This window comes from Arctopsyche grandis, chromosome 13 (genome assembly GCF_051622035.1).
Source record: "Arctopsyche grandis isolate Sample6627 chromosome 13, ASM5162203v2, whole genome shotgun sequence".
NCBI lineage: Eukaryota > Metazoa > Arthropoda > Insecta > Trichoptera > Hydropsychidae > Arctopsyche > Arctopsyche grandis.
This window is the reverse complement of record NC_135367.1, coordinates 27115637-27131650: the sequence shown is the minus strand read 5'-3', so window position 1 is coordinate 27131650 and position 16014 is coordinate 27115637. Positions and strand designations below refer to the sequence as shown.

The 16014-nt window shown below is 34.5% G+C and overlaps 1 protein-coding gene across 1 annotated transcript in view; it reads left to right on the top strand.

The window, feature by feature from the left end:
• Positions 1-2560: 2560 nt before the first annotated feature.
• Positions 2561-16014, top strand: part of LOC143921399 (ATP-binding cassette sub-family C member 4-like) — a 33417-nt gene continuing 19963 nt past the window's right edge. The window contains exon 1 of the mRNA XM_077444701.1: positions 2561-2661. The gene's annotated coding sequence lies outside the window, so the exon portion shown is untranslated. The remainder of the gene's footprint in view (positions 2662-16014) is intronic.

Here is a 16014-nt window from a genome sequence, read left to right as displayed (position 1 = left end):
ATTTCCTTACATCAATTCAGGACTGCCATTAGGAGAGTCTTGATTGATTGATCCATTTCTATTTCTATTATATATTCTCTATCAAATTATATTATATCACTTTATATTTAATTATGCATTATCCTATTTAGTCATATCTTAGTTATTATTCTTTTCTTTTTCATTTGTTTGTCTATATGTCACAGACCGTCTGTTCACCGATAACAGATGGTCTGTGAAAGAGATGGCTGCATACGTAATGGCATAGTAAACGAGATCTTGGTGAACAGACGGGGTGAGAAAGAGATGGCCGTATACGTAATGCCTGGAGCGCATCCTCGGTTTACGAAAAATCTGTGAACGAGTTGTCGTGTCACCGTACTATATTGGTCACAAAGCGCTCGCCGAAAAGTCACTAAAACCTCTATAACGGAACATCTGCCAGCCGAAAAGTCCATCAAATTAACGAGAACTCGAGTGCCATATATTCCGTATTCGCGACTTCCATGGCAAAAATTGTATTTTGGGTGATCGCAATATGACTAATAACACTGAAATTTTTTACCGATGCATGCTGCCCATCTTGCGAGTAATATAAAAAAAAACAGAGAAGTTTTTATCGGACATACGTCGAGCACCAAGCATCAAATACGACTGATGCTAAAATTATCTAGGATTGTCTGTGGACCATCGTCACTTGACAACAATATGACGCCTAAAGGTCTGTTCATGCCTATCCAGCACGACCCGTATCCTGCAGAGGTCTACGTGACGAGACAGAATGTTAAATTACAGAAAACACAAATATCGGAAGGCAAAGATCAAAAATCGAAAGATCTTAAGTCGAAAGATCAAAAAAAAAAAATGGTGCATGGTAAACGGTACATACTCACTTAATTTGCGCGAGCAGGATACAACAGGAACAAGAGGAACATGCTTATCCTCCCGTATTCTGCGCGCGCACATTAATACGGGAGGAAAAGCCTGTTCCTCTTGTTCCTGTTGTATCCTACTCGCGCAAATTAAGTGAGTATGTACCGTTTACCATGCACCAGTTTTTTTGATCTTTCGACTTAAGATCTTTCGATTTTCGATCTTTGCCTTCCGATATTTGCGTTTTCTGTAATTTAACATTCTGTCTCGTCACGGAGACCGATCCTGCAGGTGTCCTGCAAGTGCGGATAGTATTATTTGATACATTATATGGACGTATTCATACTCCATTCGCGCATGCGCATTTGCGCATTCATGCTCGTCCATATATAATGTACTAAAGAATACTGTCCGTACTTGCAGGATACTTGCAGGATTCGGGTCGTGCTGGATAGGTATGAACAGACCTTAAAGCCACTTATATTAATATAACATTTCTCTGGTAGTAAATTTGGGACATTTGGGCATTTGGGCATTTTCTCCGGGACATTTGGGCATCCCGAGAGGTTTGTTCGGGACACCGGGACACGAGACTCAAAACTGGTGACAATCCCAATTAAGGTCTGTTCATACTTAACAGCACTGCACGGCTTCAGCACTGCACGACTCCGTTTCAAATATGTCATTTTATTACATTTCTATTCATATCTACCTACACGTCGCGGTCACGTCACGTTTACAGCAATTTGGCTGAGTGCAAGGCAAAATCGGCTTACTTATACATTAGAGGCCATGACGATACGGCACAATATTGCTTACGTCGTATTGTCGAGTACTTGCAATATGAATGCATACACGTGCATTCGTAGCTACGCGTCAGAATACAAGACAGCAAAAATGTTTCGGCGTTTATCGAACGAAAAATTATGTATAATCGCGTTGTTGTTGGAAGAAGAAGCTCAAGAAGGCAATAAAAAAGCACGGAGGCGTTTTGATGTGCATCCCATGTTAAAAAATAGAAAAACCGAAGGAGAGTTTTGGACACTGTATAAGGAGCTTGTGGATGATGGACAAATTTTTTTTAAATATTTGCGCCAAAACCATGTCGAAAGATTGAACAGCTGTCAACTGTCACTATCGATAATTGGTCCAAAACAGCAAAGCGTCTGACTCATGGCACGTAATTCGCGTGTATATTTCCACGATGGCCAAAAAAACGGATACGATACGTTGACGGATGTTGCTGTAAGGTATGAACAGGAAATGTCGGGTACTGCTGTAAGCCTGCCGTGGCGTAAACGTGACGGTTGGTATGAATATACCCATACAAAATGTACCAAAGAATACTTTTCGTACGGCCGGATACCTGCTGAAGTCGGTACGTGCTGACTAGGTATGAACAGACCTTTAATCGGGACGTCTGATAACCCTATATATGTATGCACGAACAATGTTGTATTTCTTGACCAAAACGCAATGCGAAACTGAAATGAAATGTAATTGGTTCGACTATAGAGCGACTGTGGTATTTCCCCTCTGCCGAAAACGGAAACAAACACATTGGTAAAAAGTAAGTTGGCGACACTGATCGAATTCGAATGAGCGCGAACTGTCAAAACCGGTCAGCTGATTGTTTCCATTGCCCTACTACTACTACTACTACACTAGTACTAACTCGATATCTTTAGTGCAAACGCATTTGTATTTTTACGCGGAAATGTTTGGCGCCAGTCGAGCGGCAGTTCTAGTATTGAGCGGACGTGCAGAAAAGCTGTCTCTACAAATAAACAGGCCATCGCTTCTCAAGCCGTGAGTACACACACCTAAATATAAATGTTTTCATTGCGAAATAGACAGAGACCGGTCGACATTGAACCCGTTAACCGCCAACCACTGAATCACATATTTGCCTACAAATTGCGTACACGTGGTATTCCATCCACACAAATGTGACAATACAAATGAAATTGTTTCCCCAGAGATGAGCATTCTGCGGGTCGTTGCTCTCAATCAAAATCCCATCGTCTTTAAACGGTGACTCATTGTTTTGGGACGAATGCACAAAATGGCACAACAGTACGTTCTGAGTTTGATTGCTCGCTATTCTACGTACATGTGTGTGTGTGAGTAATTGCCTTGTAGGTTTTTTCCATCATTGTCTGAACTTGTATTGTATTGTTTTCATCTCGAATATGTGCAACTAACTGGTTTGTGTACTATTCTATGGACTTGTATCGTTTGATTGATTCTAAAGGAGTGCACATTGTGTTCGTGATAAATGTATACAATGATTTTACAAGGCTTTTCGGTTTTTTTGAAGTTTATCTGTCATGGAATTTTAGTTTTGAAGATGCAAGTCAAGTGCACGATGCAACTGGTCGATAAAGACTTCTCAAAATACGACCTGTTCTCAGAAAATACTCATGCAGAAACGTGCAGGTTTAGTTTTTATAGCATTTGCTACTTTTTTATGCATCCAATAGATAATTATCGCAACTCTTCACTTCCATTTTTTGATCAATCCTTGTACTTTTTCCTGAAAAAGTTGAAATATTATATACATAATTGGTATACGATGCAAATTTTTAAGCTGTGTCTGTCTGTTAAGGTCGTTGACCTGAGATTTGTTATCTTTCGTAGGGTCTTTAGTTACGACATCTGCTATAGCGTTGATTTTAACAGAGACAGATCTTTCGATGTCATTTCGAAAATCTTTCGCTAAACTATTATTTTTTGGTACAAATTCAATAGTCTGATATATTCTAACTTTTCTTCCCCACTAATTCTATCAAATATGAATATATTTTTTTGACATTTTTTAGAACAATTTTTTAGAACATTTTGACACAACTTTTTTAGAACAATTACAATCTAATGTGTTTTTTTTTATTTTATTTTTTTATTTTTACACATACATATATACCAGGAAGGCCTAATAGGTGTGTACAGTAAATCAACAGTATTGCCTCAAAGTTGTACTAAAAATTCATGAGATTTAGAAATTGCTCATGTTAAACGAAACTAATTTTATTTTATTTATATACCAAGAAGGCCTAACAGGTAAACTCCAATGCGCCTTCCTGGCCAATTACAAACATAGATATCCAATTTTTAGAATAATTTTAACAAAGCATTATATTATTTATCCATGGATAGATTTTTTGACAAATTATTGATAAACTTACATTTTTCGGAGCATTTTTTTTCTCTTTTATTTTATATTTAAGTCGTTAGATTTCGAGATGCTGAAGAAATCGAAATTCGCGAGACATTTATGGACAAATTTTCACCATTTTATACGAATCAGTGAAATTCGAGATGCTGAAAACTCGAGATTTGCGAGAAAATGGGTAAAGGTTGTCTATTTGTTGAAACCGTTTCAATGAGAATCAGATAAATTGATAAACTCTGATAGGAAACGATCGACCTGGAGTCACAAACCAAGGTCTGGCCAGCAGTGGGACTCGAACCCGTGACCACTATGTTCGAAAGCATATATGCTAACCACCAGTTAAAACCAATGTCCTTGGCTTAGTTCAAATCAGTTCTTACTTCTGATAAGTTCTACGCATACATATAGCATTTTCCGATATTGATAATACATATGACCCAATTAAGATAAATACAATTATATTACTCGCATTAAGTCATATTAAACTATTCCACAATGGATAATCATTACCACATTGGAGATACACTCGTAGTTATTATTATCGCTTAAGGTTATTGACATAATCAACAGCGTGTGCATTCTGTTGGAAGTCATTCAAAACTTAAAGATCTTATAATATTTATATTTAAATAATATTTACATGTGCATAAATCCATATAAAGTGCACTATTCTTTCTTATAAGGACACTTTTAATCTGTACTTACATATATTGTGGATTTTCGTATGTAAAAGTCCGAAGATCCACCATCTTAAACGATCTAATAAGTCATCGAGGCTATTTAACGGCATTAATGCATTGTTTAGATTAGATAACAAGCAATTAATTTATCATAATTGTGTGGGAATATGTTTTCATAAGCACACAATGGGTTAAATACAACATTTGATATACATACATATGTACGTTTTAACATTGCACATGCTAATCATATTTATCTACATAGTAGATGACTGGCAGTTTTCCCGAGGATTGGTTGTTTTTACAGTTGATTTTCCTGTTAATTTAGACTCAGATGTTTCAAAACTAGGAAATTGAATGTCAGTAATGATATGAATTTAGATAGAGTGGTTTGCATGTGCTTAACAATGCTGTATATTATAATTTTCAATGTAAAAATTTGTGAATATTTAAATGTTATGTGCTACTTGAGAGGAAAGCAAAGGATAAAACAATAATCCAATTCGAAAAAGGTGACACAATCTGAATTATTCATTAGATGAATGTTTATTTTAATATTTACGAAATTAAACTATATGAAAATAAGCATGTTTTATTCAGAAAATCGAGTTCAGTGACAGGGTTCGTCTTTTGTGTGGCGCCTGTGTGCGTCGCACATTTCGCGCACGCCACTCGATGGCTCTTGTTATAATTAGAGGTAGGACCGGAAGCGTGCTTTTTCCAGGAAACAGGGCGTTTTGGGTCTATTTTCCAGGAAATAGAGCAAACTAAAAAGCTAGAGTGCAAAGAAACAGGTTCATCATAAAAATTAACAATGTACGGCGAACAATAAACAAAGAACGGTACGCTTCCGGTCCTACCTCTAGTTATAATGGTAAACTTTTATGCATAGCTTAATGCTATCAGGATATACCTATATGCTATTGAACATTCTCAGGGATTCGTGCAAACTTCGCTACTATTCAGTGCAATTTAGTACATCTTTCCGTGAACCCAAATAATTACCTACTCATTATTAAATTGAGTAATAAAGACGGTAATCTCTCTCTATATCTCTCTCTCTCTCTCTGTGTGTGTGTGTGTCCTAACGCTAGCCGAACATAATAAATGAATAATTAAATTAATTCGTTGTCTCGGTTGCTTGACTGGGCTTTAAACCAGTACACCACGACGGCTGACAAATGAGGTGTTTTAAATTTAATATATATGTAATTTATAATATTCAAGTTTGCGAGGACAATGACCGGGGTTTATTTAGATTATACATAATTGTGGGTATTGTGTTTTGTAAATTAAACATACATTTTTGCTTACGTCACGCGATGTAAAAATACATACTTTTCATATTATCCGATTCCGATTCGGATTTCGACTTCGGGTTTTATAATTGTATTATTATTTTTTATTGCATAATTTAATTGGCATAACCGATTCCAATTAAAATTAAACTTCTCAGCTGAATTACTCTTCTTTGGAAGCAATTACAGGGTGAATTACTCCATATACAAATCTATACTGAACCGAATTCTATACCTTCAATAACAGCGATGACCATTAAAATTAACGATTTTCTCCAAGGCAATCTGCAGAGGAATAAATAATAATTCTTATCGATCATTGTTTTTCCAATCAAAAATGATTTATATTTCACCAATACATAAATATGTTCTGCCAATCGACCATAAACTTAGCGTGCGATATATAAAAAAAAAACACCATGTCCAGTTATAATTCAACCAAATGACAATCATGGGAAACAATTTGATAATAATTTACTAGATAAAATGATTTTGATAAAACCACTCAAAATAATGATTTACTTGAAAGTTAAGATAAGCTAACCTTGTGACATATATTTTTATGATTTAATATTTAGTAGTAAGGATGGAATATTTTCGAGGTTTTTTTTATTATTATTTGTATATTTTTACATACATGTATATACTACATTTGTTAGTGATTGTAAAGTTTGTGTGCAGTTTCATTTATCTGAGTTTGTTATCTGAACAAACAAAAAGTCTATGATAAAGAGTAAAACGGAATCGCAAATTAATAAGTAAATATATACATATACAATGTACAGTATGCAATGAACAATATAATACGTATACAAATGTATATGATAATTAACAGATATTAAATTCCATGTCCAGCGGCGTGGACTAGTGGTTAGCATATTATGCTTTCGAGCAGAGTGGTCACGGGTTCCAGTCCCAATAGAGTACCGCTGCTGGCCAGAACTTAGTTTGTGACTCCAGGTCGATCGTTTCTTATTAGAGTTTGGCAATTTTTTACAAACCTCCTTTACGTTTCACTTACTATTACAATTAAGACGACTTTTTTTATTTTTTTTTAACTCTTAACCGATCGTTTTCATAATTTGCCATATTGCTCATTTTGCTCATCAATATACGTTAATGTATCGTCTGCCATTACGTTGGAGTTAAAATATCGTATACAACGCGTTTAAAAGTTCGAGCCCGTCGACTTGCCTGACGTCTATTCAACGTCAAGCAAGCGTTGTCACTTGTCTTCTAACCTGTTCGCCGTGATCTGGCCATATCAGATTTTAATTGTTTAAACGCCTGTAATTCACTCTATATTTTATAAAATTTGCTCTATAGGTTCTCATTATCTCTCTTATTCTGATTTTCATTGAACCGATTCCTGTAAAATTACAATTACAAATGCAGCATTTTTATTACGTCGTTGAATTACAAGACACTGAAAAACTCGCAAATTAACGACACATCTATGAATTGTACATAAATCATACTTCAAATAGTGGTGACATAGTAGGTAGGAAGGATTTTTAACCAATTTTTTTCCGGGAACCGTTTCAACAATGAAATCAGAGAAAATTGGCAAACTCTGATAGAAAACGATCAACCTGGAGTCACAAATCCAGGTCTGACCAACAGCATATTCTGAACAATTCATTTTCATTCGAGGCCCGGGCCAGGGATCGAACCCGGCGCCTCTCGACGCTAAGCAGAAGCTTAACGACCGAGATATGCTGAATTCGCATTGTATAAAATGCTAATGTATGTTGATTAATTGTATTGTATCTGTTTAAGTGAACTCGTCGCTTTGGAGCGATCATGTTCTATGAAATAAAATAAAATAAAAATAATATTATAATCTAATTGTTTGCGACATTTTTTTATTTGTAGCACACGATACCTCATCACAGTTCGTTTTTGCATACACGTGTATTCATAGTTCAAAATTAACTTGTACAATTCTAAATAGAAAACGTTCTTTGCTCTTTCCGCTTGTAATGCATTGTATATGTATTGTATGTAGTTCTGTATTCTGCCACGCCATGAATGTATTATAGTACATCGTTTGTAATAAAATCTTATTCGACATTTTCAAATGGAAATCGATCGTGGAAAGTCGTTCATTCGACACCGTTTGGTCAAATATTGGAAGTGATGGTTTGATATTTGAACAAACCAATAAATTGAATACATTAAAATGGTACAAATGCTATTTATTTTTTTATGCAAATCATGGTGCTAAGCACGTACAATTTTTGTCGCGATAAAAATGTAGGTATTTTTAATTAGATTAATTATTAATTATTATAAATCAATATTAAAATATGCAAAAACAATTGCATGTTTTATATTTCGAGTGCCATTTTAGCGTGCATACTACATACAGAGTGCATTCAACCCGATTGTTGTAATTAAATAAATTACATCGGTTTATTCATATTAAAAATATATATCTTATCGACCGTTTCAAACTATTCGACTTTATTACTCAACGGGATAGTATTTTTGGCACGGCTGTTAAATAAAATGCACGACAAATGTCAAAACGACATTTTATGTCAAATTACACTGTTCGACACGAAAAATGTTTCAGGGACGAGATATGACTTCTCTTATAGATCTATGCCCAGTGAACACGAATCTGGTAATAAAAAGTGTTGATTGGCTCGAGATTCGGAGATATATGTGTTTTTTAAATCGCGCGATTTTTCTATATCTTGGTGTTGTTCGGTCGATTTCTCAAAATCTGTTAATTTTCTGTTCAAAATGAATATTGGAATCTACAGTCGGGTATTTTATCTTTCATTTGTAGTACTTTTCAGTTTTCATATCTCTCTAAGTAGTCGTCCAGTTCAAATCAAAAGTCAAAAGTACGTATTTTCACTTGGGATTTTTCCCACTGTTAATACTATGTTAATACCACTGTTAGTAATCTCGTTCGTCCGGCAAATTAAACGTCAAAGGATTGCCAGTAACAAAAATAAAATTTAACGTTTCAGTGAAATCATAACTAGTTATATTTTCACTGGATAATCGTAATATCTTAGCAGCGAACACATTTATTTAAGGGTTAGGTTAGGTTATGTTAGGGTTGGCTTTATTTATTTATTTAAGAATAGGTTGTTAGGGTCGGTATTCATTTTTCTTACTGGCAACCCTTTTGACGTTTGATTTCCCGGGCGAAAACCGTATCTGTCGTGTGAGGTATTTTAAAAAGGGGCATTATTTTTATTTGCCGGACCGATAAATGGTACCCTTACTTAACGAGTGTTGTGCCCGTTGATTTCAACGGGTGGTTTCGGAAAGGAATTGATACACGAATTAAAATAATGTTATATAGTGTAAGGTAATTTGATGGCGCGTGCGCGCACGTATTAATAATGAAAATTTGAGTGCGCGCATTACACGCTCACCGATCCAACCCGTTCACCAAATGATGAACGAATGTGTGTATGTGTCTTCGTGAATGTGTGTACGCTTTTGTCGCTGACGTCAACCGTCGCTCGGTCTGACGTCGCACATGTCAGACTCTCCACACCCCCCCCCCCACTTCCCCGCTATCCCGCGTCTCCTCGACCATTTAACCACGCGGACCACTTGACTCTGATTGGCTGTGTCTCCACGCGTCCGTCACATACATACATACATCGCGTCCTTTTTTATATATATTATTACTAGTGTATTGAAAAGGAATTTATTTTTTATTTTATTTTATTTTATTAATTGAAAAATCAACAGACAGGATGTACAGAGATAGGTATTGATACACGAATTAAAATATAGCGAATTGGTACACGAATTAACGTCGCACGTGCCTTTCGTCGCTCGGCCTGACGTCACATGACGCTCCACCCTCTCCCCCCACTTCCCCACTCTCACGCTTACCCGCCTCTCCTCGACCACTTGACTCTGATTGGCTGTGTGTCGACGGTCTGGCACATACCCACATACCCACATCGCGTCCGTTTTTATATATATGTATATATTATAATATCAATTTGACACAGATCATTTGCTCTTTTTTACATTGTTGTATATTATATTATATAAATATTTATTATATGACATTTATCAGACTCTGTTATGTGAAATGTGTAATGTAGCATGTAATTTAAATTATAGTGCGTTTTTAATCTTTCAATGTACATTTATTGCTATAAATTTATAATATTCTTGAAATTCATATAATACATAATTGTGTATTACACGTTACATTACGCATTGCATTACATTACATTGCATCATTTGTTTACACGTCAAACATACATTATATTCAATACAACGTACATACATATGTATACATTATTTTTTTAGGTATTTTCAATGACATTTTCAGTTTTATACACGTATCATTTACACTGTAAATGGAGAACCAGTTGAATTCTACAATGTTTCGAATTAAAATATAATGAGAAATCGTATTTAGACTTATAATTCTTTTAATTTTTTTGATTGATATTTAATACAATCGATATGTGCAAGTCTTGCATTGATAATTTGCAAATAATGAGTTATGCATAATGTATTGTTGTGATGCTGAGATTATGATAAATGACCGCTATGAGGTGCTTGTCGATTTTGTGCCACACAAGTGTCATGTAATCATTCTTAATTATCGTAAATTCGTGTCTTGGAATTAACGGTTTTGTTCGTTGATTGTATGCATTGTCATGGTTAAATATTGTTTTTTTCACAGGCTTGAGAAGTGTGTAGTGAATTCAAAACTTTGATATTTTTCAAACAGAACCGTTTAGCAAAAAAAAAAGTAGGAACTTTCTGAGAATTTAGCGGATGTATGGATTCTTAATTATGTATATTATCTTTGAAAGTGGTTCTTAGGAAAGCTTTTGCATGCCAGGTAGTATTTTTTTCGTATGAGACAGATGCTTTGTATTTATTGAATACGTTTCGTATAAAAGTGTACTTTTTTTGAATAGCCGTTTGGAGTAAAGAGTGGACCAACTCTAGTTTGGAGTTTAGAATATTTCATATTTGCAAATCTAGATCAGTACTTCTAGAATCTAGATCAGTACAATATACTTTAAAAAATAACTTCAAAACAAAACAATCAATATTTCAGAGGCTTGTAATTTATATTATTGTCATTTTAATTGTTTAGTAATTATAATCAACTCTCTTATAAATAATGAAACACTAAATCGGCTCTATAAAAATACGGAATATACTAATAAGCAAATATCGACGTAGGAAGGATGCTTTTCGAATAACAATAAACAGCTCCTTAGTGTTTCTAAAAGCAAGAGAGCAAAAAATCACGTTTTTTCTAAGAAATTAACAATAGTGAACCATCTTTTGTGCGAAAAGACTGCTAAGGTTTAATAACCCTTTGAATGCTGAGCAACGCCGATCGGCGTTTTGCCAACAAGTCCATGAGCCTTGAAAACGCCGATAGGCGTTATATTTTAAACAAGTAATCAAGAATACTACCCGCTAAGCCGTTTCATGTAGCATTGAAAAAAAAATGCATTGAACATGGGTCGTGTAATCGGTGTCATTCATTTGTCAACGTTTATAAAGACGTTTACACTGGAGTTTCTGAATTTATAACCATAGCTGTTATAAATTATAAAGGTTATAAATTATACTCATTACTAAGTATTTTATATTGCGGCTTGGCATTTAGATTGTGAGTATTACATTTTAACAACAATGAAGAAGATGGAACTAGTTTTGGAAAAATATATTCATTAGTAGACTTCTTTTGTTTATTTTATATTGTTGTAGCTACAATTTTTATACCTGCTTTCTATTAGATTTCTAAATAATTCTAGTTGGAAATGTTGGCGAAATTTTCAGCGTGGCGGGCTTTCAGCAGAAAAGACGTCAGCACCAAAGGGTTAAAACATTTTCTGTTTTTCTTTTAACTGATCTACCGTGTTATAAACAAAGATTGGCGTTCGTTGGATGCTTTTCGCACAAAAAAATGGTTCACTATCGTAAATTTCTTAGAAAAACCATGCTTTTTGGCTCTCTTGCTTTGAACACTAATAGAGAAGTCTATTGTTATTTGAAAACCATCTATTGCCCGCATTGATGTATAATACACTAGATCCGCCCTCACGTCTTATACTGGTCTCCCTTTTGGCGCATGCACAGTTTCTCTTAGTAGGTAGGTAGGCACCGCTGCGTCGTAGGGAAAAAAACCCAACTTCCCCGCTAGTTAAACCCCCCCGCACCCCTCAGTTAGTGAAGACAAGATCTCCGATCAAAATCATACGCCCATCTATGTGTATTATACGTCAATGATTGCCCGCCTAAGACTAGTTATAAAATAAAATTTATAAGAAGATTGTCTGTAAAAACTATCACTTTTCCAAACAATTTTACAAAATATAGTACAAAAAACGCCGATTTTCAACACCTCGTTTTTGTACGCAGAAATCAATGTAAAACGCCGACTGCTTTTGCATAGGTTAATAAACTAATAAAAAACTGTTTATTTTTCCATTATATGATCATATTTAATAGATAAATCGCTTATTTTTGACCTACGAAAAGGACACGTTTCTTCAAGTACTGTTATATTATTTTATGTACATACGACACTTGACTTTTCAGTCGTGATAAATATTTATTTAAACGGTGTTCAAATAATTGGTGATTTTTACAATTATATACACACACTCGATTTTAACTGGTTTCCGATTAGATTGTTCAGATGATATAAGTTTACATTCGATACCAAACATTACAAATCGCTTAGTCGTTACAGTTAAGATAGCGAGTAATTGAACTAACGGTTGTTGAACTCTGTCGTTACTAATTAGCAGCTATTTTTATTGCCTAAACATTTTTAAATGATTCGGCTCCTTAACAGTGGTTTATTGATTTCTTGTAATGCTATCTTTATTATGATGAAAGGTGATATTTTTCCACTATGTTGATATCTTGTGTGTTCTCGAGAAGAATTTCACTGAACAAATCTTGTAGTGTACATATGTAAGTGTGCGTTCATTATTTAATGATGCAAGTCATCGTAATAAAGTGTCGCTTATCGGATAAAGTTATTACAAAACAGGCTCGCAATCATCGCGTTTTATTTATTATATACTTTTGAAAATTGTTATTGCGAGGCGAGCTCATCAGCGCTTCTCAATCTATTACGATGTGATGATTTTCACAGCAGAGAATAACATTTCTCTGGTTCACAGGTGGTCGTACATAATGACAGATTATCGTGCGTAAATTAAATTTCGTATTATCAGGGTTTTGTTTTATAATTAGTAGAGACCCGTATTATCTAAAAAAAGTGCTGATATCCTTCCAAACATTGAGCCTCTGTTTATACATTAAACAATGGCAGGTTTCTAAAAAACAAAACTGTTTCTTTAACATTGATATTAAATTTTGTACCTGCCACAGATGGATTGAATAGTTTACTCGATGTTTGGAGGAATAGATTTGTCTCATTTAGTCTTGAGTGCGAGTCTAGTTTTAAGACGCTTTTTTGAGCAGCCTTTTGGATACACAGCTCCAACTGTCTTCTTATGTTTACAGTAGTAGACAAAAGCAGTTGCTTGGTTTCGACAGAAAAAACACCATCTATGGTAAACTGCAAGCTCTGTTTTATCCCCTCAATTTCATCACATAATAAATGGGCAAAGGGATAGGAAGACCCTTTTAAATTGTCTATTAATTTTATGCAAATTTCACTTTGATGTTTGTTATTTTAGCATCTATTCGCATATTTTACGAACTTAGCATTTATTAGAATATATTCCAAAGTTTAGCATCAAATAAGCATTAATAGCAAAATGTTCAAAATATGTGTCTCTAATAATTAATTAGGTTGACATGCGTGAGTGGGGAATTTTGTGATTCTGTTGCGATGTAATTATGTATGTATATGTATTGTACACGTTACATTTTTTATTAGTTCCTCTTTTATATTTATGCAATCGTTTGAGAGACTATTTAGCAGGTCTTTCAAGGAATCAAAATATTATTGAATAAAATCTGACAAAACGAGAGGGTGGCGGAAAGGGTAATATTTATTTATTTATTTTTTACATATATACCAGGAAGGCCTTATAGGTAACCCCAATGCGCCTTCAAGGCAAATTACAAACATTGCAGCATTTTTTATTATTATTTATTAAGTCGCTGAATTACGAGACACTGAAAATCTCGCAAATTAACGAGATACCCATGAATTGTACATACATTTTATTTTACATAAAGCAATCTCAAATAGTGGTGACATAGTAGGTAGGAAGGATATTTAGCCAGTTTTACCGGGAACCGTTTCAACAATGAAATCAGAGAAAATTGGCAAACTTTGATAGGAAACGATCGACCTGGAGTCACAAATATCCAGGTCTAATCAGCAGCACTACAGATATACTCTTAAAAATTCTCATCAGCTCATGGGATCGAACCCGGCGCCTCTCAACGTTAAGCAGAAGCTTAACGACCGAGCTATGCTGCTGGCTAATATAGAAGGCTACTGACCACTGAACGTCAAGATGGTCAAAATTTTAGCATTTTCAAACGTGTCTATTACGATTATTTTTCACCATCGTATTGGCAAATTCGCAAAATAGCAAAGTTTCAAAACGATCGGAAGCATGTAGGATATAACATAATATACTGTCAGACCAATTAGCGAAGTGAAATATAGAAGAGCCTTGTAAATAAAAAAACTGTTGAAGGTTAAGTTGCTTTATCGGCCAGTCTATGGCCAATTAAGTGTTTTGCTAACTGCATTTGATGTAATTGTAAACATGGCTAAACCAATTTGAAAAATACTGATAATTTTATATAAAGTACCGGCATGAGTGTCAATATCAAAATAACAATAGATTGATTTGATCAATTGATTTACATCAATATATAAAATCTTTCATCTGATTTCCTCTTTCTATCTACCCATGCTATCTACAAACAGTTATATACAATGCAGTGGTGTCATTTTATTGGTTTTCGTGGGTTTCCGGAAACATGATGTTCAAAATCAAAAATTTATGTTATTTTTTAAAAATTATACGAATGTTCAAACAACTTCGAAAATATCGTTTTATTCGTAGTCGAGTACATAGCATGTATAAGGAAGGACCTTATTTTCCGTTATGCACTAGCAAAATTAACTGAAATCACACAGGAAAGAGCGTGGCATGTGGTTTTTTTAAATACTTTTAAACATGCAAAAAAAAAGTGGCATGCCTTCCACATATTCATGGCACGCCCAGCACACACCGTCCCAAAATCACCCCCTGGAGTGTTTTTGGTAAAATTTCATCCTTGCTTGACAGTGAACGATAACGGTGTATCCCATATTTGAAGAAATATGGGAGAACCCCCATATCGGGGAGCCAAGCACACAACGTGCCGTTTTTCCCTGTGTGGTTTTGCCCTTAGCCATTCAATGTTAACTGCACAACTGCACTTGATATCCTTCTGAGTAAAATATCATAAGCTTAATTTACTAGAACTGGAAATACCCAAAGGAAGCCAAAAACTCATTTTTTTCAAATTCGAAAACTTTGTGCATCTCTCAGTTTGGCATATTCTCCGATTTCGCGTGTCTTTGATGGTAACTGTTGAATAAGTTTGTTTGTTTTATGACTTACTTTAATTTTAATATCTACCGGAAACCCGTTGTTCCGAAATTGAAATGACACTACTGTCAGATCTATAGAGTGAGACAGAAACAATTAAACGGTTAGCAATCTAAAAATGAACACTTAATTATAAAACTTAATAAGATAATATTAATATGGCCACGTTAGCATTATGCCACAAATTAAGTTTTTGAATATATGGTGTTGGTTAATGAAATGATGATAATTTTCAAAAACGTGCCGGGCTCAATTGAGTGACGTTATCTTCAAAAAATTACTTTGTGGCAATAATGCTATCCTATGCAGTTTAAATATATAATTAGTAAATATTATATTTACTTTTCAATTACAGTGTTTATTTTAAAAATACTATTTTTTGTTTTAAATTTTTAAATTGACCTCCATTATAGGTGTCCTCTTTTATTGGATTTTATAATCTCCTAAAC